The 25390-nt window shown below is 38.4% G+C and overlaps 1 protein-coding gene and 1 pseudogene across 1 annotated transcript in view; both read right to left on the reverse strand.

Annotated features, from left to right (window-relative positions):
- Positions 1-25390, reverse strand: part of PLGRKT (plasminogen receptor with a C-terminal lysine) — a 72451-nt gene that overhangs the window by 34184 nt on the left and 12877 nt on the right. The window lies entirely within an intron of this gene.
- LOC141583722 (E3 ubiquitin-protein ligase RNF152-like) lies at positions 1425-18865 on the reverse strand (annotated as a pseudogene).

Genomic DNA, 25390 nt, shown 5'->3' on the forward strand with positions numbered 1-25390 from the left:
TACCTTAAAATGTACATTTTTAGTGTTCCTGCCAAACTGATAAATGCAGGTTTCTGTTAAATTTTAGAAAATTGTTTATAATAACACGGACCATTATATTGTTTAAGTAGTGTCAACAGAAGGTAGAGATGGTATTCCCTGAAAAGAGTTTATCAGAGAAGAATGTAATGAAAGAACTCTGCACTGTCTGTGGACAGGGTATAAGGTAACATCAAGGGATGGAAAGGCACCCAGGGGCTGACAATAGCAGGAAACCATGAACTCTTTTAGGCTAGAAAGAGAAGGGAAAGGAAACAGTATTAATCAGATCCAGTGACAGCTGGAGCTATGGAAGTGGTTAAAAGGATCTGTGGCTTAGGAACCCACTGCCACAGCCAGACCACATACCTAAACTCACTGTCTTCCTACCCTCCAAACTTCTGCTGGTACCCACACTGGCTGATCCCCAACAGACGCCAGAGGGCAAGGGAGCCTGGGAAATGCAGTGTGAAGGCTCAGACTCAGAGCATAGGGCAGTAAAGGACAAAGAAGAGCATGGTATGGAGGAGCCAGATGCGGACGATGTGGGAGATGTCAAACAGAGAATGCCCAGGTCACCAACTGATTTATGTCAAATAGTGATCTGAGTCAGTATGACAGAATATTTTTAGAATTCTTGTTTAAATCAGCTTCAAAATTTTTATAAAGGATAAAAGGAAGACAGTAAAATTAAATCTTTAACGTTTTTTAAATTTAGCAAGAAATGACGATTAGCACAAATTAGAATTAGTTGTAAAATAAATACTAAGTATTGAAATGAAAGGCAAATGTCTTGAAAAGAAAAAATTGAAAACAGAAAAGATCAAGGAGCATTAAAAATATTAAATAAAGAAATTTATAGGACAGACCAAACCCTAGCAGAAAAAATAGTATTCTCCCCTGGATAACTGGTGCTGGAAGGCTGTGTAGAAATAAGGTTTATTTTGTTGCATTTATATCATTATTGGTCTCAATGTAACAGATGAAAGGTGGCACTGGATAATTTTAAACAGACAACAGATTGGAAAAATTTATTTTACCAGTACTAGGTGCTTAGTTATAGAATGAGTTGAGGGGTCACTGAATGAATGAATCTTTTTTTTTTTTTTTTTTTTTTTTTTTGAGATAGATTTTCACTCTTGTTGCCTAGGCTGGAGTGCAATGGCGTGATCTCTGCTCACTCCAACGTCCACATCCCAGGTTCAAGCAATTCTCCTGCCTCAGCCTCCCTAATAGCTGGGATTACAGGCCCACACCACGCCTGGCTAATTTTTTTGTATTTTTAGTAGAAATGGGGTTTTACCATGTTAGCCAGGCTGGTCTTGAACTCCTGACTTCAGGTTATCTGCCTGCCTTGGCCTCCCAAAGTGCTGGCATGAGCCACCATCGCCTGGCCATGATTCTCATTCTTAATGGTATAAATTTTTTTTTTTTTTTTTTTTTGAGACGGAGTTTCACTCTTGTTACCCAGGCTGGAGTGCAATGGCGCGATCTCTGCTCACCGCAACCTCTGCCTCCTGGGTTCAGGCAATTCTCCTGCCTCAGCCTCCTGAGTAGCTGGGATTACAGGCACGTGCCACCATGCCCAGCTAATTTTTTGTATTTTTAGTAGAGACGGGGTTTCACCAGGTTGACCAGGATGGTCTCGATCTCTCGACCTCGTGATCCACCCGCCTCAGCCTCCCAAAGTGCTGGGATTACAGGCTTGAGCCACCGCGCCCGGCCTTAATGGTATAAATTTTGAAGTGATTCAGACTTCACTGTAAGAATAAAGGCAACGATAAGATGCTTCTTCTAAAGCATAAGAAAACAAGATCACAGTATTAACCAGAAGTTTAAAATTTAATCCCATTCTATGTTCTCTGTTGACTAAACTTCTAACCTGGAAGCAAGTATTTTACTGATGAGTATCAAACGGAGGACTATAAAACAAAATGGCAGGCTTCTTATTAATGGTTACAGATGAGTCAATCCATGAGAAAATGGGCTCATGCACTGTTCTTCACATAATATGAGAGAAGGAAATACCACTTCTATGGCTTCTACCTGTTCATAGCTTCCCCCTCACCCTACAAGACTAATAAAAAAGAAAAAGGAGAAGATTCAAATAAACATAATCAGAAATGATAAGGCGGATACCACCACTGACCTCACAGAAATACAAACAACCATCAGAGAATACTATAAATACCTCTACACAAATAAACTGGAAAATCTAGAAGAAATGGGTACCTTCCTAGACACATAACACGCTCTCAAGACTGAACCAGGAAGAAGTTGAATCCCTGAATAGACAATGAGTTCTGAAATTGAGGCAGTAATAAACAGCCTACCAACCTAAAACAGCCCAGTCCAGAGAGATTTACAGCTGAATTCTACCAGAAGTACAAAGAAGAGCTGGTACCATTTCTTCTGAAATGATTCCAAATGAAAAGGAGGAACATCTCCGTAACTCATTCTGTGAGGCCAGCATCATCCTGATACCAAAACCTGACAGATACACCAAAAAAAAAAAAAAAAAAAAAAAGAAAGAAAAGAAAAGAAAAGAAAAGAAAAGTTCAGGCCAATATCCCTGATGAACATTAATGCAAAAATCCTCAATAAAACACTGGCAAGCCAAATCCAGCAGCACATCAAAAACTTATCCACCACAATCAAGATAGTTTTATCCCCAGGATGCCAGGTTTGTTCAACACACACAAATCAGTAAATTCATGTAAACAGAACTAAAGATAAAAACCGTATGATTATCTCAATAGATGCGGAAAAGACCTTCAATAAAATTCAACATCCCTTCATGTTAAAAGCTCTCAGTAAACTAAGTATTGAAGGAACACAGTTCAAAATAGTGCCATTTATGACAAACTCATAGGCAATATCATACTGAATGGGCAAAAGCTGGAAGCATTCCCCTTGAAAACCAGCACAAGACAAGGATGCCCTCTCTCACCACTTCTATTCAATATAGTGTTGGAAGTTCTGGCCAGGGCAATCAGGCAAGAGTAAGCAATAAAGGGTATTCAAATAGGTAGAGAGGAGATCAAACTGTCTTTGTTTGCAGATGACATGATCTTATATCTAGAAAACCCCATTCTCAGTCCAAAAGCTTCTTAAGTTGATAAGCAACTTCAGCAAAGTCTCAGGATACAAAATCAATGTGCAGAAATCACAAGCACTCCTATACATCAACAACAGGCAAACGGACAGCCAAATCATGAATGAACTCCCATTCACGACTGCCACAAAGAGAATAAAATACCTACAAACTACTGCTCACGGAAATCAGAGAGAACACAAGCAGATAGATAGGAAGAATCAATATTATAAAAATGGTCATACTGCCCAAAGCAATTTAGAGATCCAATGCTATTCCCACTAAATTACCATTGACATTCTTCACAGAATTAGAAAAAAACTATTTTAAAGTCCATATGGAACCAAAAAAGAGCTCACATAGCCAAGACAATCCTAAGCAAAAAGGACAAAGCTGGAGGCATCATGCTACCCAACTTCAAAATACACTACAAGGCTATAGTAATCAAAACAGTATGATACTGGTTAAAAAAAAAAAAAAAACAGACACATAAACCAATGGAACAGAATAGAGAACTAGAAATAAAACTGCATATTTACAACCATCTGATCTTTGACAAACCTGACAAAAACAAGCAATGGGAAAATGACTCCCTATTTAATAAATGGTGCTGAGAGAAATGGTTAGCTATATGTAGAAAACTGAAAATAGATCCCTTCCTTACACCCTATACAAAAGTTAACTAAAGATGGATTAAAGACTTAAATGTAAAACCCAGAACTACAAAAACCCCAGAAGAAAATCTAGGCAATACCATTTAGGACATAGGCCTAGGTAAAGATTTTATGATGTAATTGCCAAAAGCAACTTTAACAAAAGCAAAAATTGACAAATGGGATCTAATTAAACGAGCTTCTGCACAACAAAAGAAACTATCATCAGAGTGAACAGACAACCTACAGAATGGAAGAAAATTTTTGCAATCTATCCATCTGACAAAGGTCTAATATCCAGAATCTATAAGGAACTTAAGCAAATTTACAAGAAAAAAGCAAACCACCCCATCAAAAAGTGGGCAAAGGGCATGAACAGGCACCTCTCAAAAAAAGACATGTATGTAGCCAACAAACATGAAAAACAGCTCAACATCGCTGACCACTAGAGAAATACAAATCAAAACCTCAATGAGCTACCATCTCACACCAGTCAGAATGGCAATTATTAAAAAATCAAGAAACAACAGATGCTGGCAAGATTAAGGAGAAATAGGAATGCTTTTACACTGTTGGTGGGAGTGTAAATTAGTTCAACCATTGTGGAAGATGGTACAGTGATTTCTCCTTTGAGAACCAAAAATACCATGTGACCCAGCAATCCCATTAAATCCCAAAGGATAAATCATTCTATTATAAAGACACATGCACACATATGTTCGTCGCAGCACCATTTACAATAGCAAAGACATGGAATCAACTCAAATGCCCATCAATAACAGACTAGATAAAGAAAGTGTGGTACATATACACCATGGAATACTATGCAGCCATAAAAACGAACAAGATCATGTCTTTTGCAAGGACATGGATGAAGTTGGAAGCCATTATCCTCAGCAAACTAATGCAGGAACAGAAAACCAAACAATGCATGTTCTCACTTATAAGTGGGAGCTGAATAATAAGAACACATAGACACAGTGAGGGGAACAACACTCACTGGGGCCTGTTGGGGGAGGCGGGACCAGAGGAGAACATTATGGGAAAGAGCTAATGCATGCTGGGCTTAATACATGGGTGATGGGTTGATAGGTGCAGCAAATCACCATGCACAAGTTCATCTATGCAACACACATGCACATCCTGCACAGACTGTAATTTTAAAAATCTACATATTGGGTACAATATACACTAGTTGGGTGACAGGTGCATTAAAATCTCAGAACTCACCACTACACAATTCGCTCATGTTACCATAAACCACTTGTACACCAAAAGCTATTGAAATTTTTTAAAATATTAAAAATCAAAACAAAGTTGGGCTGGGCACACTGGCTCAGGCCTCTTATCTCAGCACTTTGGGAGACTGAGGTGGGCAGATCATGAGGTCAGGAGATCAAGACTATCCTAGCTAACACAGTGAAACCCTGACTGTCCTAAAAACACAAAACATTAGCCAGATGTGGCACCTGTAGTCCCTGCTACTCAGGAGACTGAGGAAGGAGAATCGCTTGAACTCAAAAGGCACAGGTTGCAGTAAGCCAAGATCACACCACTGTACTCTAGCCTGGGTGACAGGGCAAGACTCCTCAAAAAGAAAAAAATAAACAAACAACAACAAAAAAACCACCAAAGTTAAGGTATGAGGTCTACAGTTGCAGCTCTCGCTGCACTTTTTGTTTGTGTACATTATAAAACAAAATGTAATTGCAGAGTTTTTCAGGAAAGAAAAATCACCTATAATCCCTTACTTTCATATTGCTTTTAAAACTTTGAGGTCTTCATATTCAAAATTTTCTCAAAGCAAATATTGCTTCAAATTAATATTTTTATTTTGGAGTACATAATTTTATTCTATAATTTGGCATCTAAAACATGTACAATGATTGACAATCAAATGAATGTTCCCATATATAACAAAAGTTCAGATGCTAAATGAAAAATATTACCATAATAAATAAATCCCTAACCCAATGGCCCATACTGCCAATTTGTCTTCAATAAATATATTTGATCTGAAACTACCCGTGAACTTAAACTAACATCACTAATTTTTCATATACACAAAGAAAACATAAAATTAGTGTTTACTGAACATAATATAAACAGTTCTTCCAAGAAAAGCACTACGTGATGTAATTTGAAACACTTTAGAACATAGAATTATTATCAAACTTCTCAACCTTGTGTTTTTATCTTTATATCCTTATTGACTAGCACAGGGCCTGGCATATTGTCAGGGCTTTAAAAACTGTTGAATAAATAAATTAGCATTGCAATATTCTATTTCAGGTTCTATCCTTAATGTAAACATGTCCAATTACACTTCTAGGAAGCCTTATAATGTTGTTCTTATGTATTAAAAAAAAAAAAAATTCTGAAGCATTGCTTTGCAAATCCACACCTAAACTGATGTCTCAAGAATAGGAGGAGTGCAGAATTTGGAGACTTTACCTGAAAAACTCTAGGAACCATGTAGGATTTTGAAATAACTGGCTTAAAAACAGTAACATTTGACTTTAAAGCCATAATTTTAAAAGGAAAGGAAAATGCTATTGTCACTCTTAATTGCACCTATAACTATTGTGTGTGTGTGTATGACTGATATTAGCATTTAATGCTGCCATTTTCAAGTACCACACAGGTTTAGTGTTTCATTATCTAATCTGTATATGCACAACTCTATTATAAGCCCAAGTCATGGAATTTAACAGAAGCCCACAAAGACATATAGAATTTTAACTGAGGGAATAAATTGTCTAAATTTGGAGGGGTTAGAAAAAAAAGTTATATTTTACATGATATTTTGCTATAAAACCAAATTATCTTGTTCACACTGAAAGTGGCTTTGGTACTGTGTAATGGGCAGAGGTTGGAAGAGTGTGGAGGGCTCAGCAGAAGACAGGAAGATCACGGAGAGTTGGATCTTCCTAAACACTTGTTGAATGGTTGTGACCCAAATGCTGACAGTGATATGGACAGACAGGCGGATGAGGTCTCAGATGGAAATGAGGAACCTATGGGAAGTGGAGCAGTCACTTTTGTTATGCTTTAGCAAAGAGCCTGGCTGCACTGTGCCCCTGCTGAGAGATACGTGCAACTTTAAACTTGAGAGTGATTATTTAGGGTATCTGTCGAAAAGTTTCTAACCAGCAAAACATTCAAGATGTAGACTGGCTACTTCTATCAGCCTAGGCTCACAAATGTGAGCAAAGAAATGACCTAAAACTGAAACTTACATTTAAAAGGGAGTATAAAAGTTTTAAAAATCTGTAGCCTGGCCACATGGTAGAAAAGAAAAGCCCATTTCTAAATGAAGAATTCAAGCAGGCTGCATCAATTTGTATAAGTAAAGAGGAGCCAAGTCTAAAAGTCAAGACAATGGAGAAAAGGCCTTGAAGAAATTTCAGAGACCTTTGTAGCAGCCCCTTCCATCACAAGCCCAGAGGCCTAGGAGGACAGAATGGTTTCCTGGGCCAGGCCCAGAGCCCCACTTCCCTGCACAGCCTCAGTACAATGTTACCCACAACACAGTGACTCCAGCTCCAGCCTCAGGTCAGACACAACACAGATACAGCTCAGGTCACTGCTCCAGAGGGTGCAAGCTGTAAGCTTTGGCAGCTTCCATGTGATGTTAAGCCTGTGAGTATGCAAAGTATAAGAATTGATGCTTGGGCTGGGCGCGGTGGCTCAAGCCTGTAATCCCAGCACTTTGGGAGGCCAGGGTGGGTGGATCACGAGGTCAAGAGATCGAGACCATCCTGGTCAACATGGTGAAACCCCGTCTCTACTGAAAAAAAAATACAAAAAAATTAGCTGGGCATGGTGGCACGTGCCTGTAATCCCAGCTACTCAGGAGGCTGAGGCAGGAGAATTGCCTGAACCCAGGAGGCGGAGGTTGTGGTGAGCGGAGATCGCGCCATTGCACTCCAGCCTGGGTAACAAGAGCGAAACTCTGTCTCAAAAAAAAAAAAAAGAATTGATGCTTGGGAGCTTCTTCCTAGATTTTGGAGGATATATGGAAAAGCCTGGATGTCCAGGCAGAAGCCTCCTGCAGGGGGAGATTCCTCATGGAGAACCTCTATTAGAGCAGTACAGAGGGGAAATACAGGGTTGAAGCCCCCACCAAGAGTCTACTGGTTCATACCGAGCGTCAACTTGATTGGATTGAAGGATGCAAAGTATTAATCCTAGGTATGTCTGTGAGGGTGTTGCCAAAGGAGATTAACATTTGAATCAGTGGGCTGGGGAAGGCAGATCCATCCTTAATCTGGATGGACACCATCTAATCAGCTGCCAGCAAATATAAAGCAGGCAGAAAAAAGTGAAAAGTTAGACTGACCTAGTCTCCCAGCCTATATCTTTCTCCTGTGCTGGATGCTTCCTCCCTTTAATATCGGACTCCAAGTTCTTCAGTTTTGGAACTTGGACTGGCTCTCCCTGCTCCTTAGCCTGCAGACAGCCTATTGTGAGACCTTGTGATTGTGTGAGTTAATAATAAACTCTCATATACTCCCATATACATACGTTAATACTTAATAAATTCATATATATCCTTCAGACCCCAGCATGGTAGATCCACCAGCAGCTTAGACCGTGTACATGGAAAAGCCACAGACACTCAACACCAGCACATGAAAGCAGCTGTGGGGGCTGAAACTTGCAAAACCATAGGGGTGGAGCTGCCCAAAGCCTTGAAAGCCCATTCCTTACACCAGTATGTGCTAGATGTGGGGACATGGAGTCAAAGGAGATTAGTTTGGAGCTTTAAGATCTAATGACTGCTCTGCTGGGTTTCAGATGCATGGGGCCTGTAGCCTCTTTCTTTTGGTCAAATACTCATTTTTGGAATGAGAGTGTTTACCCAGTGCCTATACCTCCATTATATCTTGGAATAATGAAATTCTAACTTTTTTTCCAGAAACATTCTAAGGCATTGCTTTTCAAATTCTTACCTAAGTTTAAGGACAAGTATAGGAGAAGTGGGACCTGGTGAAACGTTTACCTTTAAAAACCCTAGAAATCAAAGTATATAAGATAATTTTTTAAAATTGCTTTTAAAATAATGAAATAATATTTTAACTTTAAAACTTTGTTTTTAAAAAGCAAGAAAAATTGCTGTTGCTGGCCTTAATTGTACCTATTCTTTTTTGTATGTGTGATTGAAATGAACATTTAAAGCTATCATTTTCTAGTATAAACATTTATGTTTCATTACACAATCTGTGCAATCAACCTCACTACAAACTCAAGACACAGAAATTAACAGAAGTGGCCAGGCATAGTGGCTCATGCCTGTAATCCCAGCACTTTGGGAGGCCAAGACAGGTGGATCACTTGAGGTCAAGTATTCGAGACCAGCCTGGCCAACATGGTGAAACCCTATCTCTGTTAAAAAAAACATACAAAAATTAGCCGACATGCTCGCTTGAACCCAGGAGGCAGAGGTTGCAGTGGGTAGTGAGCCAAGATCATGCCACTGTACTCCAGCCTGGTGACAGACCCAGACTCTGTCTCAAAATAAAAAAAGAAATTAACAGAAGTCACCAAAATCATGTTGAAATCATAACTAAGGCAATAAGCAGTTTAATGGGCAGGGTTGGGAAGATTTTGTTTTAGATTATGCTTCTCTATAAAAATGAATTAATTTGTTCACATTGAAACTTTGTCTAACACTATTGTCTGTTGCATAGTTCTTGGAATAAGGCAGAACCACAGTAGAAAATTAAAACAGCTCACCTCTAACACAGGTTTATGGCCTGTACCACAGAGAAAGATTAGAAATGGCATCAGTAATTCAAATAAGCGTTCACAAGTGAACAATAAAATTTTGTCTCCATTTTTTAAAGCACAGCCTTTTACCTTGAGACCAATAAACAATACTCACAGATTAAACAGATCAGCATTATTTACTTCAGCTTGGTATAATATTAATATTGTCATGACAATATTTAGCTTAATTTACTCTCTGGTTATGTATATAATGAAACTAGAGATGAAAGAATGGAGAAGTCATCATGAGCAAATAAGAGAAAAGAAAGCAGATAAGAAATAAGGAAATAGGCCAGGTGCAGTGGCTCATGCCTGTAATCCCAGCATTTTGGGAGGCCGAGGCAGGTGGATCACCTGAGGTTGGGAGTTTGAGACCAGTCTGGTCAATATGGTGAAACCCCATCTCTACTAAAAATACAAATATTAGCTGGGCCACAGTGGCATGCATCTGTAATCACAGCTACCTGGGAGGCTAAGGCAGGAGAATCACTTGAACCTGGGAGGCAGAATTTGCAGTGAGCCAAGACTGTGCCACTGCACTCCATCCTGGGAGAGAGAGCAAGATCCTTTTTCAAAAAAAGAAAGAAAAGAAGGAAACATTATTGAGCATCTACTCTGCTACATGAACCAGTTCTTGGATTTCCTTCTCCCTGTCTTAGAGATGAAGAAGCCAGACTCAGAGAGCTTGTGTCACTTATCCATGGTCACTGAACCAGTAAGTGATGGAGTCAGGTTTGGACACAGGCATGTGTGACTCCAAAGCCTGTGAACCTCCAAGTGCACACAAAGAAGAATGAATCCACAGTCCTCAGCAGCCATACCATGATGCTAAGCCCCTGCTAACACAGCCCCTTGCTGGCTAAGCAAGACATCCAACTATAAGAATATATTTCTAATTACTGACAATACATTACATTTTTAAATTTAACTTAAAATTTTTTTTTCACACAAAAACAACTTTGGTTTAGCCAACAGTTTATTTATAAGCTTCTGGAAGACATTACAATAGACTTAAACAAAAGGAGAAACATTCTCTATTCTTGAATAAAATGACTGAATAGTTCTTCATAAATAAATTTATAAATTAATACAATCCCAATGAAAAATATCAACAGAATATTTTATACTTGGGCATCTTGATACTAAAATTTCTGTGGAAAATCAAACATGAAATATTAACCAAGAAAACACTGAAAAAGAAAAACCACAGTGGCATACTAGCCTCACCAAGGATTAAACCATACTAAGAATTGTCTATAGTTACAACACTGCAGTACTAGTACATGGCTAGACAAACTCACCAGTGAATTAGAGTGTCCAGAAACAGATGCAAGTACATACAGAGACTTAGTATGTGATAAAGGCAGTATCTCAACTCACTGGAGATAAAGATGGACTTCTCAGTAAGTGGTATAGGTACTACAAGGTAGCCATCGGAAAAAGATAAAATCAGATCCCTATCTCATACCATAAATGAGAATAACCCCAAATGGATTCAGAATCTAAATGTCAATAAATGAAGCTATATAAGTTGCTATGGTTTGAATGTGTCCCCCCAAAGTACATGTGTTGGAAACTTAATCCTTTATCCTCATGAATGAATAAATGCTGGCTCTGCCCTCACGAATAAATTAATGTCCCTATCATGAGAGTCGGTTTGTTACCATGGCTTTGTTATAAAACCAAGCTTTCTTGGGCTTACTTGTTCTGTCTCACCGTGTGATGTTTCCTGCCATGTCCTGATGCAAAAGGAAGACTTCCCAGCCTCTAAAACCATGAGCTAAATCAATCTCTATTCTTTATAAATTACCCAGTCTGTATATTGGATTATAGCAACAAAAAAATGAATGAAGACAAAAGTACCATAAGGAAACAAGGATAACTGTGGTATAGGGAAAATCTTTCTAAATCCACAATCAAAATGTAGAGGCAATAAAATATTAGTAACTTGACCACATAAAACTAAATTTTTTTTCATGGTTCAAAAATTTTTAAACCACCATAAACAAGTGACAATTTGAGAGAAAATATTAGGAAGATATATCCATAGACAAGAGGCCAATACTCCTAATATATAAAGAACCTTTGAGGGACAATAGACAAAAGCCCAATAAACAGAAAATTCACAAAAACAAGACATATAAATGGACCTTAAATGTGAGAAAATGTTCAAATTCACTCATAATCAAAGAAAAGCAAATTAAAGCAAGACTGAGATACCATTTCTTGCTACTCAGGCTGGCAAAAACTAAAAAGCAAAACAACACACTTTGATGGTGAGACTTTGGGAAAACAGCCACTCTCAAACTGATAAACCCTTCTGAAGAGAAATGTAGCAATAACTAACAAGTACTCGCCTTTAACTCAGCAATCTCACCTCTAAAAATCTACCCTGAAGATACACCTCCAACAACATAAAAATATGAAAGCACGAAGTTATTCATTGCAGCACTGCTTGTAATAGCAAAATATTGGAAATAACCTAAGTATGTGTGGGGGGCAGAATAATGGGCCCTCAGAGAAGCCCATGTCTGCTCCCCAGAACCTGTGATTTTATCTCCTCACATGGCAAAAAAGGACTTTGGAGATGTGATTAAGCTCGGGATTTTGAGATGGGAAGAGAAGAGTGATCCTGTATTACCCAGGCCCGGTGTAATTAAAAGGGTCCTTATAAGCGAAAGAGGGAGGCAGGAGAGTCAGAATTAGAGAGAAATGAAGATGCCATACTGCTAGCTTATGTATGAAGGAAGGGCCCATGAGCCAAGGAACACAGGCAGCCTCTAGAAACTAAAAAAGGCAAGGAAAGAGTTTTTCTCCTAGACCCTCCAGAAGAAATGCAGCCCCACTCACATCTTGATTTTCATCCATTGAGACCCATTTTTAAACTTCTGGCCTTCAGAAATACAAGATAAAAAAATTTATGTTGTTTTAAATCACTAAGTTTGTGATAATTTGTTATAGCAATAGAAAACTAATACAGTGTACATATATCATTTGAATAAATTTTGATACAGCTACACAATAAAATTCGATACAACCATTTTTTAAAATGATAAAGATCTCTATGAACTGATTTGGAGTGGTTTCCAGGATATACTGTTACATGAAAAATGTGAAGTAAACAAGTTATCGATGACATGCTACCCTTCACACATGAGAGAAGGGGGCATAAGAAAATACAAATACAGCTATTCACTGTACCAAATAAATGTAGGAAGGACAAACCAAAGATTTATCTTGGTTAAGAGACTGAACATCTATACAGGGAGGGTGGGAACAGGGTATTATAAAGAGGAGGGGGAATGGGAATGGATTAATAGGGAGAAGGAGGAAGAATTTTTCTTAGAGTTATTTTTTTTTTTTTTAAAAGATGGAGTCTTGGTCTGTCACCCAGGCTGGAGTACAATGGCATAATCTTGGCTCACTGCAACCTCCGCCTCCTGAGTTCAAGGAATTCTCCTGCTTCAGCTTCCTGAGTACCTGGGATTAGAGGCACCTGCCATTATGCCTGGCTAATTTTTGCATTTTTGTAGAGATGGGGTTTCACCATGTGACCAGGCTGGTCTTTAACTCCTGACCTCAGGTGATCTGCCCACCTCAGCCTCCCAAAGTGCTGGCATTACCACTGTGAATGTATCTTTCTATATAGCTTTGACTATTGGAACCACAGTAATGTTTCATATACTCCTCAACTCTGTAATTAATTAAAACTAAACAGATGTGAAGAGAATACAATGCATAACAAATAAATCCAACTGCATTCCAACTGAATAATCTAACCACACTGAAGGAGCCAGGACAAACTAACCTTATTAACTTATGAAAACAGTATTTTGACTGGATACTGTGAAGACTAAAAATAATGCAAATAACATCCTCTAGTTATTGAATCTGTTTCTCACTGGGATATGTATTGGCAATTCCATAACTATTTTACATGTCTACCGGGATTGAAGCGAAGACAGTGTAAGAGTCTCAGTGTCTGAGAAAAAAAAAACCTACAAATAAAAGGAAAGAGTTAGAATGAAACATGTCACACTGGATTGGAATTAGAGGTGTCAATATGAACTTGTGGTTTAGAAAATATATATAGATAGGTAGATGTAGAAATAAATACAGATGTGTGTCTATGCATGGGTTCGTATACATACATGTCTTTGCTGACAGGACCTAGGAATAATCACCATAACAATAAGCATATCCAGAGCCCAGGTCTTGATTTCCAAATATCATTCTCTGACAAAAGAAACTGCGACTCCATGAAGAAGTCATTAATTCCAGGCCTGGGGCAGGAACAATATAAGATGAGCTGAGCCTGGCATATACTATAATCACAGAAAAGAAGCAAGTACTCAGAAAAGGATGGGTTCTATTAAAAAGATGTAGAAAGCAAACGGAAATTAGTCAAAGTCAAAGCTGGAACCTGAGCCACAAAATAAATAATGATGGTACGAGCTTATAACCCATAGAATAAAATGTCCATGAAAATACAGTGATATAAATAATTGGATCAATAAACACACAAGAAGGGACAGCTCTTCCAATTAACAAATACAGAAAAAATGAGGTAAATTTTAAAAAATCACTGTTAGGCAAATCTCAGGGCAATAATTGTTGCATGTAAGATCCCACCAATTAAAGATGAAATCAGTGAGCAAAAGTTCAAGAAGAAGCAGGATATTAACAAAGTCTCAAAGTATCTCCTCAAAGATATTTATCAATTAAAAAGAAAAAATAGTTACTTTACAGTGCATATAAACTTGATGGACACAACCTTAATGAGGTGATCAAGGTTAACACCACTGGCAACAAGACATATCAATTTCATGTATCCTCTGATAGCGTGCAAAGAGAAAGACACAAAAGCATTTTGCGGTTTAAGAAAAATAAGCAAAAACATGCACAATCTCAATCTAATCATGACAGAATATTGAACAAACTCCAAGTAAGAAATTCTACTAAATAAATAACTAGGGTCTCTCAAAGTACTTATCATAAAAGCCAAGGAAAGAATGAAGAACTGTCACAGATGGGAGGAGATTAAGAAGACACCAAGTAAATGTAATGCGAGATCTTGGATTTGATCCTGGAACAGAAAAGAGGGCTTAGGAGAAAAACTGGTGGAAAAAAAAAAAAATCAGTGGTTTGGTTAATAGTATTGTACCAACATTAATCTCCTGGTTTTGATCACTGTATAATGATTTATAAGTTGTTAATATTAGAGAAAGCTAGATAAAGGATATATTTGAACTCTCCATGTTTTACACCTTTTCTGCAAATCTAAAATTATTTCAAAATTAAACATGTTTTTAAAATATAGATTCACTTTTATTCTGAATCTTATAGTTTATTCAAGTCTAATGATACTTTAGATTGTTTTCCTTAATACTCAACATTAAAGACATGTATGGGGGCTTTTTACTATCTCTCTCTAGAAATCCTCCTCCTCCTGCTGCCCTAAATTCTTAATTATCTTAAGGAACCAGGTAAGGTAGAAACAAGACATACAGAAGTCAAAAGATTTTAATAGCAAGATGGCCTGAAACTCTGTCTGAAATAAGGTAGGGTGATTATGTATCTGTCTGTGTACATATTATCCAAATGTATAAAAAGGTTAAAACAATTATTAAAGGATCATTCTTAATCATTCTGCACCTGAAACCCTGCATATAGTAGGCATTCTGTATGCCTCACAATATTAATGAGTAATAAAGCAATCCACCCCCTTGCCTAAGCAGTGAAGAACTAAAAATTAATGAAAATTCATTCTCTTTAGATTTATGAAAATAAAATTATTGCTTGAAGGAGGAAAAGAAAGCCTTCTGATGGTTACTGGATCCACTGGTCTCACTTAAGTTCATGAACAAATCTAAAACCAGTGTGTCTGCCCTGGAGAAGTATCTGTCCTGGACCCATTGTTTACATGGAAGGGCTACGCAGCCAAGGATCAGCTTGGCGGCCTGACCTTTCTTTGTCATTTTTCTACCTTTGTAGAAAGTGCCTATGGCACTAATGACCTCTATTAGCTGTTTTACTTTCACTTTCTCCCATTCCTGGCCATCAGAATATAAGAAATCTTAAAAGTATTTTCATTAGCTCCCCTAAGTGACTGCAGACATATTAATATCTGGCCCACACTTTAAGAGACTTGGTGGGGCCAGGCGCACTGGCTCACACCTGTAATCCTAGAACTTTGGGAGGCCAAGGTGGGCAGATCACCTGAGGTCAGGAGTTTGAGACCAGCCTGACCAACATGGAGAAAACCCGTCTCTACTGAAAATGCAAAATTAGCCAGGCATGGTAGCACATGCCTGTAATCCCATCTACTCTGGAGGTTGAGGCAGGAGAATCACCTGGATCAGGGAGGTGGAGGTTGTGGTGAGCCAAGATCGCACCATTGCACTCCAGCCTGGGCAACAAGAGTGAAACTCCATCTCAAAAAAAAAAAGAAAGCAAAGAAAAAAAGAAATTTGGAGGACATTTTTAGTAGCCTCTTTGAAAGTTAATGCATAATAGTATTTGCATTTAGATACCATCCTTCATAATATAACTAAGGTAACTTATTTCCATTCATTCCAGCTTTGGAAAAGAAAGACACAGCAAGTTGCCACTCAAACTTCAGACACTTGAAGACCACTAAAGATCAAGATGCTCTTTTCAAAGGGGCAGTGTGGGCAGAACCTGGTGAGCAGTTTCTTTACCTGAGCCAGTTAAAGACTTAGTATAGCCAGGCACGGTGGTTCACACCCATACTCCTAACATTTTAGGAGGCCAAAGCAGGTGGATTGCCTGAGCTCAGGAGTTTGAGACCAGCCTGGGCAACATGGTGAAACCCCATCTCTACTAAAATATAAAAAATTAGCCGGGCATGACAGCATGCACCTGTAATCCCAGCTACTCCAGAGGCTGAGACAGGAGAATCGCTTGAACCTAGGAGGTTGTAGTGAGCCAGGATCATGCCACTGCACTCCAGCCTGGGCAACAGAGCAAGACTCCATCTCAAAAAAAAAAAAAAAAAAAAACTTAGTATGTGATCCCTAATCTTTACTGTGCAGTGTCTAGCTTCTGCGTGCTCATAAAGAATGGACCTCATACTAGGACAGCTGGATATCCATGTGCAAAAGAATAAAGTTGGACCCATACCTCACATCATACATAGAAATTAATTCAAAATGTACCAAAGACCTAAATATAAGAGATACAACTAGAAAACTTTTAGAAAAAAACGTAAGAGTAAATCCTTATGAAGTTGGATTTGGCAATGGTTTCTCTGATTTAACACCAAAAGCAACAAAAGAAAAATAAATGGGACTTCATAAAAATTGAAAATGTGGGCATCAAGGGACACTGTTAAGATTAAAAAAAAAAAAAAACCCTGCAGAATGGGAGAAAATATTTACAAATCTTAGATAAAAAGCTAGTATCTACAATATGTAAAGAGCTCTTTTTTTTTTCTCATTTTTCAGTTTATTGCTCCCCTGATGGGCTTTCAGTTTAACACGTAGCAAGCTCTAATTACAAGTGAAGAAAATGAAGGTTTATGACAAAACGCAACATACTGGAGACATTAGCTCAAATATTTTCTCCAAAAAAAAGACTGTCCATTTTGACTTATTCTGTTTTGGTGCCATTCAAAATGTATAAAATGCATTAGCAACTAAATGAAGACTGGGTTTCAATGAAATGAAATAAGTAAGTAAAGAAGCCAGCACTGCATGTCTTAACTGAATTTTTACATGGGTTCGCAGGTTTAATTCTACTTGTATACATAGCATCTTTGTTTTAATCGAACACATTTAGAGAACATTACATTGTATGCACTTGTACAGTCTAACATCTAAGTAAAATACATCTATCTTATAATATTATTTTGGAAAATCAGAAATTACAGCCCATAAAATACATGATTATAAGGATGCACGCAATCACCTTCAAAGCTGCTGCCATCAATACTCAGAACAATTCACCTGGTATCTTGTTGAGACCTCACCTTCTGCCCTTCGTGTTTGTCTTGGGGTAAATCAAGAGGCAAACCAGAGGCCAGCGCTCAGCACAAAATGGTCAGCGTCCACCCCTCATTTTCTCACTGGGATCTCATCACCAACATGCTGAACCCCAGAGTTGGCACCCCCAAGAGACTTCCCTGCAGCCCTCTTCAGCCACAAGACATCACAGCGAAGGGCTTAGAAATGCAGGACATGTTGTGGAGCACGATGCGGAGGAGAAAGACCAAGACGCAGGCCAACAAGATGACAGTGCACACCCCTGACCAGGTGGAGTTTTTTCACCACGCCCCGCCTGCCCTGCTCCTCCTCCACCACCTCCTGGGGAGCCCCGCCTTCCACAAAATGCTGTTCAGCAGGGATGGTCACCACGGTGACGGACTTCTGTGGGCTCTTGAGCAGCAGGCACCAGCCCATGTCTCCCGGCAGGCAGCGGCGCACGCTCCTTGGAGACGGGCAGCGGCGGCATGTAGCACCGGTTGCTGAGAAGTCTGATGAAGACTGGGTATTCTCGGAAGTGTGTGGAATGGCGATGACAGCCAGGACCTCGGGGTCATCCGGGAGCTGCGACACGGCGAAGCCGGCCAGCTTGATGACACCGCGGCACCAGGAGCACCACACGTCCTTCTGGCCGGTCCTTATCTGCTGGACGCACACTGAATAGCAGGTGTACTTGCAACCCAGCAACTTAGGCCTTTCAGTTACTACAGCCTTTGCAGGGGGCTGTAGCAACTGAAACAAATCTGACATTCCAAAAGGGGGACGTCTCCATGGTGGACCGTGAGCAGGAAGGGCAAGGCCAAGGTAAAGGGGAAAGAGCTGGTTCTCAGAGGCCGTCGCTCTGGATCTTTCCAGTGAAAGTGATGGGGAGCTCATAGGCATCCAGTACTCACGGGGTGTTCATTTTGTAAAAGGCCAGGGCGCCCTCATTGACAAGCAGTTCAGAACCAGCGGCGGGCAAACCTTCTCTCAAAACACCCAGGAATACGAGGCCAGCAACAATAGCAATTTTCAAAGACCACAGCTGCTGCAAACAGCGGTTCCCAAGGAAAACATCCCAATATGATTATTTCTCCTCCAAACTGAATCTATCACCAAGCCCCTTTTACCCCCTTCTGCGTAATTACATCAAGTGGAAATGTACACGTTTGGGAGGCAAGAGGCTGACAGGCAGGAAGCACAAAGTACTCTCAGAATTCAACAACAAAAAGACACGCAAAAGACCGGAAGAGACATTTCCCCAAAGAAGATACACAAATGGCCATCAAGGCCATGAAAACATATTCAATGTTATTAGCCATTATGGAAATTCAACTCAAAACCAGAATGACATATACTTCAAAACCACCAGATGACGAGAATTTAAAAAAAAAAAAAAAAAAAAAAAAAAAAAGAAGGAGGAGGAAAAGGGAGGAGGAGGAGGAGGAAAAGGGAGGAGGAGGAGGAAAAGGGAGGAGGAGGAGGAGGAAAAGGGAGGAGGAGGAGGAAGAAAAGGGAGGAGGAGGAAGAAAAAGGGAAGAGGAGGAAAAGGGGGGGAGGAGGAGGAGGAAAAAAGAGGAAGAGGAGGAAAAGGGAAGAGGAGAAGGAAAAGGAAGGAGGAGAAGGAAAAGGGAGAAGGAGGAGCAGGAGGAGAAAAAAAGGGAAAATAAGATCTGGTGAGGACATAAAAAATGGTAACTCTTATACTTCACGGTGGGAATGTAAAAAACTACAGCCATGGTGGAAAACTTTGGTGGTTCCTCAGTAAGTTAAGTATAAAATTATCATATGACTCAGCAACTCCATTACTACATACCCAAAAGAATGGAAAATAACCGTTCAAACAAAAACTGGTACAAAAATATTCACAGCAGCATTATACACAATAGCCAAAAGGTAGAAACAACCCAAACATCCACCAACAGATAACTAGGGAAACAAAATATGGTACATCCACACAACAGAATGATATTCAGCCTTAAAAAAGAATGAGGTTACAACACAGATGGATCTTAGAAAGATGAAAAACATATTACAACACGAATAAATCTTAGAAAGATTACGTTAAGTGGAGGAAGCCAGATACAAACAACTACGTATTGCATGATTTCACTTATAAAAAATGCCCAAGATAGGCAAACCCATTGAGTCAGAAAGCAGATTAGTGGTTTCAGAAAGCAGATTAGTGGTTCTAAAGGGCTGAGGAGGGAGAGGAGAAATTGGAAGTGACTAGTTAACAATTATAGGGTTTCCTTTTGGAGTGATGAAGTGTTACAGAATTAAATAATGGTGACAGTTGCACAACACTGTAAATGTATTAAATATCAATGAATTGTAGTAGACTTTAAAAAGGTGAAGTTTATGTGATGTGTATTTTTTCACAAGTGAAAAAAAAGTGAACCTCAGAAGAATGGCTTCAGGTGAGGAACATGGAGATACTAAGGCAGGTAGTGAGGACAGGAGATACGGGCACAAAGGAGTCCCAGAAGGACAAGCTGAAGACAGTGTGGATCCAAGCACAGGAGTTAAGTCATGCGTGTACCCACATGCCCTCAGTGAACGTGCTGGCCATGCTGCTGCTTTATGCAAGACACTTCCTGGTTAAGTCCCCTCATACTTCCAGGCTCTGAGCCAACCCCCACTCACTACCTGATCTTTCACCTACAAAGATTTTGCTGCTTTCTTCTCTTCCACACACACTACATTCTGGTTCCTTGTCACCACAAGCCTCTCTACAAAGCACACACGGCACTTTCTTGCTTTCCTCAGAAATAGAACCCTTCCTATTTCGAGATGTGAGTATAGTCTTCTCAAAAAACAAGCAAGCAAAGAAAAAAACAGATGGGAGGCCACAAGTATAACAGATATTGGGAGTTATAGGATTTAAGCAATTTTTAAATGTGCTCATAATAGTTATTTGCTGCTTTGATTTTTATATATTTGAAAAAGCATTTATTGAGCACACATTGTATTTTATGTTGCAAAAACCATCAGGTCACATCACTACTCCTCTCAAAGCTCTTTAATGGCTTCCCACGTCACTCACAATACATTTCAAAACATTTGTTGTGGGTACAAGGCTTGAGCAACTTCTGATCTCATCTCTCTCCACTCTCCCCCATCCTTTCAGAGTTCTGGCCATACCAGCCTCTTTGCTGTTATTCCAACTCACCATGAGTTCTACCAGCTCAGCATCTCTGTATTCACCTTCAAACTCTTTCCCTGGCTATCTGCATGGTTCACTTTGCCATTTCCCTCAAGGCTCTGCTCAAAGGTTACCGTCTGAGGCTTTCCCTAACTACTCTACCAAAAGTGGAGTTTTCCACTCACCTACGCAGACTCCCATCATTACCCCTTACCCTGTTTTCCCCCCCTTACAGAATTCATCACCACTAACACACAATGGTTGTTGGTTTGCTGCTTGTATTCCCACCAGAGTGTAAGTTCCACAGGGGAAGGACCTTGTTCACTGATATGTCTCACCATCTAAATACTGACCAGTACAGAGCAGGGACTCCTCCATAAGTATTTGGTGAATGAATAAATGGCACATCTAGTAAGAAAACTTTTGCTTTAATTACTGACTTTGCTGAGTGTTTACATGGAGTAGATGCTGTGTACTAAATTCTTCTATGTGGGACATCTCATTTAATCCTCAGAGTAACTCTACAAAGTATCATAATCCTTATTATTAAACTATATGTTAACATGTGGGAAATGCTCACAACCAAGAATTAAGTGGGTCTTATCCTAGGGACATGGGAGTCAACTTGAAAGAGCTTCCATTAGCCAAAGATGGGATAACTTGAGCAAAAAGAATAATGACTGCAACTAATTAAAGAGTTTATAGTCACAATATGCAAATAAACAAAAATTATTTGGTCACCTTTGGAGATTTATAGATTATCAATTCACTATTCTAAAATTGCTAAATAAAAGGACAGAATCAAGCATTTATTTTGTTTCCTGTACAAACTGTATTTCAGGATAGCCAAGTAGTTAGTAAGAGAAAGTTCTTAATAAATTTCCAGACAACAAATGTCAAAGGAATGAGAGAATATTTTTAAATTCCCATTTTTCTCCAAGCCCTAATGAAGTCACAGATGTAGGCAATTATCATGAGTGGATGGTAAAGCCAGTAGATCACATGTTAATGGGGAACTTTATAATGGGTAGATCAGGTTGATATGACTGAAGGTAAGAAAACCAGACCTCATGAGCCTTATGATGTGATGTATTAGGAAGTACACAGCGCCACCTAAAAAACATTCTTGCTAAAATAACCGAACCTGAGTCTCATCAAACCTCTAAATTTACCAGTTCATAGGAAGAATGAAGCATAGAAGAATATGTTCAAAAACACCACCAGGAAACAATCAGCCAAATACAAACTGAGGGACATTCCACAGAACAGATGAGCTGGTTTCTTCAACAAATAAATAGTACCACATGTAGAAAGGAAGAGATATTCTCACAAACTGAGAAAGTCTTAGGAGTCACAATAATCAAGTATAGTATGAAAACTTTGCTTGGATCCCCATTTCAAACACAACTGTAAAAGACACTTGTGAAGCAACTGAAATTAGGTTGCATATGATAGGAAGAAAATATTGCTAATTTAGTTACATATGGTTATATCCATATCTGTTAGAGAATCATATGGAAATATTTACAGGTAAATTTAAATTTGTCTTAAAGTATATTTCAACAAAAAGGGGGAAACAGGCAAAGGAAGTTGGAATAGAAGAAACAGGATTACCAAAATATTGGTTTTAAAGTTTCCTTTGAAGTTTTCCTCTCCTCTACATGCACTTGAGCAAGTGAGGTTTGCTGGTGGGTCTTAGAAGTATTTCTTTCTAAATTGACAAGATTATATCTTCAGTTAATTTTTTTCAAAACACCTGGCTGATTTATTTTCTGAATATTTGCACATTTAAAATTTTCTTATCAGCATGCATGCATAATTTACCCAAATATAAAGTTTTTGTTTTTCTCTCAAAATTCTGAAGCTATTGCTCCATAGTCTTCAGGCACTTAGAAGACATTTGAAGTCAGACCAATTTTGGTTCACAAAACACTCCAGAATTCTCATTTCTTAACACAATATTGAAATTGTTGGTTGTCACTACCACACCATTACCCTGTTCAAGAGCCTGAGTTCCTTGAAAGAGGGAATTGTGCTATTTAATAAAGTATCTCTAGCTCCTATTCAACTGGCACATGACAGACACGCCATAAAATGTATTAAATGAATAATGAATATTGTAATGCCAAAGGAAAACCTCCCAGTATGTGTCTGGAAGTATGTTTCTTTTTATAATTGTATTTGGAATATACTGTATCTTTAATCTGCATGGTAAGATTTCACAGAAAACTAAGGGAGTCTATATACATTCTTCCTTTATTTTATCATTATGTGATAATGATAAAAAGCACTCAGACCTTTACAGACTTGTTTCTTCCCTCATATTCTACTGACATGGTTCCTCCCAGACACTGACATTTTTTAAAGGCCTTTGACTTCTCCGTAGCATTTTACACCACTAAGAAAAATTTCTTTCTTCTTGAAACACTCTATGAACAGATTGCCAGGCGCCCCAGGTACCTCCACTACAGCTCATTAAGCAATTCAGATGGTAAACTTTTTATTTATTTATTTATTTATTTACTTATTTTGAGACAGGGTCTCGCCCTGTCAACCAGGTTGTAATGCACTAGCATAATCACAGTTCACTGAAACCTTGACCCCTGAGGCTCAAGCAATCCTCCTGCCTCACACTCTTGAGTAACTGGAACTACAGACACACAACACCGTGCCCGGCTAATTTATATATATTAATGTGTAATACACACATACACACACATACACACTATATATATATATATATATATATATATATATATATATATATATATATTATATATATTATATATATATATATATATATATATATATATTTTTTTTTTTTTTTTTTTTTAATAGAGACAGGGTTTTGTCATGTTGCCCAGGCTGGTCTTGAATTCCTTGGCTTAAGCGATCCTCCTTCCAAGTAGCATGAGCCACCATGCCCGACTAATCTTTCTTGTTTTTTTTTTGTTTGTTCATTTGTTTTTTGTAGAGATGGGGTTTCACTGTTTTGACCAGGAGTATAGGTGTGAGCTACTCTTCCCAGCCTCTACATATTAAATAACTATATTTTTTGGGTTATAGCTATGCCTCATTTTCTTAACACCAAAGTCTAACAATAGACATAAAGGTCAAAGTCTGGATCTCACGTACTTTTAAAAAATCTTTAGTTTGTTGAACACAATAAACAATGAATAAACATCTGTTTGCTGCTCAACTTATCTTTATATTGACCATAACTGCTTTGCCTACATAACACTGTAGCATAGCATGGACCTATAGAATGTGTTCTTTCCACATTCTCAAAATGCTTTTCCAGCCACTAAGGTGATATAAAATTAGTCTAGGTATTCCACCTAGTGGCATTTTAAGGAACTATTCATTTTTACACAAATGATAGTTTACCACTCATCTACCATCTTAACACAAGCTAGAAAGAAACTGAAATTTGTTGATAATCTGAAAATATCATTATAACTAGTAGCATGAATCTTCACCATCACAATTTGAACCAAAGTCGTTAGTTAAAAAAAGAAAACCTTTTGATTTGAGGCCTTTTATACATTTGACTAATCAGACTCCAGCAGTTAATTTAATTTCAAATCCTGACTGGCTTACTATTAATTGAAAACTTGCTTGGTTTTTATCTCCAACGTAGATTATATTAAATCACAATCACCAATTATAATTATGTAGCATCACAGAAAAAGAAAGGAAAAAAATGGTTCTCACTCCAGGCCATGCATTGCAGTCCCCTGGAGAGATTAAAAAAAGAACTCTGTAAAGGTCTGAGGTGGCATCCAAACATTCAAAAGCCCCTGGATGAATCCAATGTTCAGCCAGGATTGAGAGCCTGACCAGTGGTATAAGAGATGGGGTTGAATCAAGAGTGGTTTTTTCCCCCAAAAGAAAAAACATTAACAAGGAATTATTGAGCTGTGATTTATCTTTTTTTAAACCAAAAAATAGAAAAGAAACTCCAGTAAGATTTTAGTAGGCTTTACTTTAATAAATGTTTTGCTTTAATTCTTCTATTTATCCTTTTCATAGAGGTGCCATTAAATAGAAAAATAGCCAAAAGACTAAATCACAGGCTAAAGACGTTGTTTACACATGGTATTTCAATCAGAATTTTTTTTAAAAACTTCACCTTTGAACACCCTACACAGACATCATCTTCTATTCCAGTAGTCAAGTCCATTCCATTTGTGGGGTCCTTTTAACCCTCGGGACTGCTGAGACATGAGGTCAATGCCAGCCTAGCCTTAGCTATTTTGATTCACTCAACAGATAGAAAGGAAAACCCCCAGGGAGCTTCAGGAATATTGTCATAACATAATTCTTAAGTTTAGTGGGAGATTTGCTGGTGTTCATGTTACTATGCTCCATAACTTGAATTTAATATAAATATATTCTGTGGTATATATCAAATATTTCAAAAAAAGGAAATAACAGCTCCAAACCCTAGAATGATGCTGGAAGTTTAATTCCCTCAAGTAAGACACATTTAAGGAACAGTTTGGTCTTCCAAAGCTGCTGTAGATGAGGATGTTTCACTCTAGGCTACCCCAGGAAGGATCAGAACTCAAGTATCTCTAGGGTTAGAAGGCTGGTTCAACCATGTTGGAATATAGTCTTCTGCTCATCCTTTCTTGAAATTAGAAATAAATAATAAAGTGTATCATGACCAACAAGAAAAACCTAGTTGCCTTAAGCAACACGTGTTGGGAGAATCAGTCCACCA

This window comes from Saimiri boliviensis, chromosome 2, assembly GCF_048565385.1.
Source record: "Saimiri boliviensis isolate mSaiBol1 chromosome 2, mSaiBol1.pri, whole genome shotgun sequence".
NCBI classification, from domain to species: Eukaryota; Metazoa; Chordata; class Mammalia; order Primates; family Cebidae; genus Saimiri; species Saimiri boliviensis.